At 39.7% G+C, this 4,233-nt stretch overlaps 1 long non-coding RNA gene across 1 annotated transcript; it reads right to left on the bottom strand.

Annotated features, from left to right (window-relative positions):
- Positions 1-869: 869 nt before the first annotated feature.
- LOC308589183 lies at positions 870-4,233 on the bottom strand. The gene is made up of 3 exons (XR_014009135.1): positions 4,145-4,233; positions 2,223-2,392; positions 870-1,629 (listed from the first exon to the last, which is right to left on the bottom strand). It is a non-coding gene; the product is annotated as an uncharacterized lncRNA (long non-coding RNA).

The following is a 4,233-nucleotide window of genomic DNA, read 5'->3' as shown; positions in this document are numbered from 1 at the left end:
ATGTTTTTAAAAGTCACTTAATTCAAATTGCTATAATGTACATTATAGAATGGTTAGGGAATGCATATTTACATCATAAAGCTTATTGGATTTCCAGTGCTATTATCGTTTCCCATGACCAAGAGTCTACAAAAAGGTTATTTTCTTTACAGCAACGTGTCCAAAATCTAAAAGGAAATTATGCCAAAAAGTTTATTGCAATAGCGATACTCAAAACAGTTTTAAAAATAATAATAGGAAAAGTAATCACTGATGACAATACTTTTCAAAAGTTTTTACATGTGATTCTTTAGAGGTCAAGGAAGCTGGGTAGATTTCTCCTGGCCAGCTTCCCCCCATTCCCTACATGCCAATTTATAGCTGAGAAAAAAATAAACCCGGGTCCCTCTTTCTTCAAAAGTCTTTTGTAGTCTATAGTTAAGACATACCGTACAACTTTAATGGACATCATAAGAACCTTAAATACAAATATCCAATGAAATAAGCACTGAAGAAATAAGGTTTGCTTTAAAAAAGGAAGTTGTTGACTTGATATTTATGGTCCATCTGGCATCTTCATTATACAGCTTTCAGCAAATGCTCAGAGAGCCAGTGTGGTGTAGTGGTTAAGAGCGGTAGTCACGTAATCTGGGTAACCGGGTTCGCGTCTCCGCTCCTCCACATGCAGCTGCTGGGTGACCTTGGGCCAGTCACACTTCTTTGAAGTCTCTCAGCCCCACTCACCTCACAGAGTGTTTGTTGTGGGGGAGGAAGGGAAAGGAGATTGTTAGCCGCTTTGAGACTCCTGAAGGGGAGTGAAAGGCGGGATATCAAATCCAAACTCCTCTTCTTCTTCTTCTTCTCAAAATATGCCTCTTTGCCCTGGCTTTTGACATCTGAGGTGTATATTTGTAAGACCCACCTTATTTCTGTAATTAGACTGGTTTTAATATGTTTTAGTTATTGTTTAATTGTTGTAATGCACCCCCTGGGACCTTGGGGGGGTCCCCATTCCATGAGCCATGCTGGCTAGGGCTGATGCATGTCAGAGTCCAGCGATATCTGGAGGGCCACCAGCTACCCATCCCTGCTCCACACATTCAAGGAATGACTTAAGAGACTGAAAGATTCTGGGTACTCCTACCATGGGAAGTTAGCACTTGAGAGTTGTCAGTGCCATCAGTCAATAAAGCTGTTGGGAAGAAAGGTGCATGATTACAAAGGATGATTATGTAGATCTAACTCGCCCTATGCAGATAGTCAACACCTAGAGGTGGGTGGGGTGGACAGAGGAGAACACACCTTTTCCAGCAATGGCCTGTTTCTTCTTCTTAGTGAAATGCACTCCCTAGCAAGAGAACTATTGTGCTCACCTGTTCTTATCAACTCATTGTAGTAATAATATGATTGTCTTCTTTTTCTTATACCAACCTGAAACGGATTACCTTTTTGACAATTTTTGTGTTCCTTTCCATTGACCATGTTAATGCGGTATTAAGGTGTAATCTTCAAAATTCATAAAAAAGTAAAAATAAAATGGTTTCCACAGCAACTGTAACTTAGTCACAGCAGCATCGTCAGTCGCAGTCAATGCAGTCTGCCTTCTCAATGTTGCAATAATGTGGAATGGAGTACTGCATATTTATAAATCTGAATAATAATATAAAAGCAAAAGTTAGATAGTGCTAAAGGGTATAACAGATAAAGAGAGAAGAGAAAATTATCAGCTCTATGTACGTTGCCTCCAATTACTGTTTCCCATTACTCTGAATATACTGTATACAGTACCACATTTTCCCCCATAGTCATTTATATAATTACAACCTTGTCTCTTTTCCTCACCTTCAAAGTAGGATATATTGTAATTTGTGCTAATTTCAGCCAGATCCCCTGCTGTTTTATAAGGGATGTTTTGGATATTTCTGCCCTGGTAATGGGTTGAAAACTCCAACTGCCTTTTTAATGGTCTATAGGAAGCTCTGTTGAGCCCAATTGGAGTAATAAACCAAAAGATAGAAAGATAAAGTGTTGATGTTTTTCATCCATTCCAAAATCCTTTCTCTTTTGATCTCATTGATTGTTTTCCATAGATTGACATGCATCCAGTTCATTCATGCAGATTCATTTAGAATCTCATTGTGTTTTAATAAAAGCAAAGGGAGATCTATTGTTGCATTTGAGAAAAGCCCTTAGGAATCAACAGCTTTGGTGTATGTGAAGGCCTATTGGCTTGCTCCACTCACCATCATATCTTCAAGGTCAATGCATTCTGACAAGCAAACACCATCAGTGAGGAGGAGCTGGATATACTGGACCTGGCATATGGACTTACTGACATGCCTTGCTTAGGCTGCCAGATGTGTGGTCAGAAGAGAGTGGATGGGCCAGTAGTTCAGGTCCTCAGATGAGATATCTGACAATAGGAGAAAATGTGAGGGGGGTGGGGGAAACAAAACAAAAGTTAACATTACCTTCTGCTAAAGGCTCTGCCAATGATGCAATCATTATTGTGTTCATGTTTCTTCATATTTAGTTGTTATTTATGCTTTCAATAATCCATGTTTTGAGCCAGTTCACAAGATCCTCAGCTCTTTGGTTAATCATGTAAACTTTGTCTATGTTGCAGATGAAGTTAACATATTGTTTCACTCAACACTGAAATATTTCTTTTTTAAAGCAATGTGCTTTTTGGAAATGTTTCTGCTAATTGTAGCTATAGCTAGTGCTGTCTTTGTTATTAGTGCTGTTTATTTCTTTGGTGTGTGATTTTTGTTGTGCATTTTTAATATGATTTACTCTCAAGGTTGATTAGTTTCCTATCATTGTTTCCCACTGTGAGCAATATTCTGTTGGAAAGGTGGGATATAAATAGTCTTTAAAAATAATTAATGATATTTACTGGGACATAAATGTTGGATAAAAGCAGCAAGGCAAAAGCCAGCTCCAGATGGCTGGAATGCAAAACAGGATGTTGTGGTTTGCAACTGTACTGTTGGGAAAAAGGGGGAGTCTATTCTCTGTACTGAGCACCGGATGTTAGCTCAGAGTGTCATCTGACCTGTGCTGGAAGTACAGGGGCGGAGTGGTGACTCTTCTGATGGAGTCTGAAGGGTGCAGTCACGTTTTCTATGTACTGCTGAATGACAGGAATAAAACATGTAAATAGGACTCCTGTCTGTCTCATTTCCCCTCCCTGGGGGGAAAGCAAGGAGAGAGAAGCAGAGGGTGTGTTCTCCTCATGTCTAATGAGGAGAATCGCCGGTTTACGACCTAGCCTGCCGGGAGTAGCAGACGGAAGGTAAACAAGTATCTCACTCAATTGCCCGGGGGAGGCCAGTTTACCTCTGACTGTGAGCTGAGATACTGACAATAAAAGTGTATATATTCTAGGGGTGTACAATTGCTTCAGCCAAATCCTAATTCTAGAACCAAATCGAGCTGAATATGGGTCCTTTAGTTAGTCTTGGGATGATTTCAAATACCAGGTAGGAATATCCTATGTGTTTGTCCTGGTTGTCCACTGTGAAAACAGAAAGCAAGATTAGATGGGCCCTTAGTCTGATTCAGCAGGACTTCCTCCTTATTTCTTAAGAAGATAATATGTCATTTTCTATATGCTTTTTCTTAATGTAACTAAATTCTACCAGAATCAGTGGATATACTCAACACAACAAGAGAAAAGCAGGGCAAGGACTAGTATGAGAAAATGCTTACATTTTAATTGGTTTCTGTTTAAATTGGATAATAACTTTCTATTTTTTATTTTTTGAATAAGGTTGTCTCCCTCTAGTAATCTGATGGGAACCAGTTGGAACACCTGTTTAAGTTAAGTTGTATATAAACTTAACTTATAAATAAGACCTTATATCTCAAAAAAAATGACACAGCCTACAGAAACAGAAACTGACTGTGTGCTGCAGTCCAGAAGTTCTCACTGCTCAGATAAGTGGGATATGTGTAACAGTATCGTAATTCTTCTCTGACAGTCATGTTAGCATGCAGATGGCTGTAAAGAGGATATTTCAGCAGCCATGGGAATTGTAACAGCTCCTCGTATTCCTGTTCAAACTTGCTGTGGAAGGGAGAGGCCATATATGATATCCAGAATGTTCTCAACCTGAGGCAGTTTGCTCCTCTTGCCCTCAGAGGCAGATACTGCCCATACCTTCATGCTGCCCTGACCCGAAGGAAAGGTTTTCCCAAGGGTGATCCATTTGCTGGTCTGGATGCAGCTGACAGGCCTTACGTTGTCTA

This window comes from Podarcis bocagei (assembly GCF_964188305.1).
Source record: "Podarcis bocagei genome assembly, chromosome: 6".
NCBI classification, from domain to species: Eukaryota; Metazoa; Chordata; class Lepidosauria; order Squamata; family Lacertidae; genus Podarcis; species Podarcis bocagei.
This window is presented reverse-complemented; position numbering and strand designations above follow the sequence as displayed.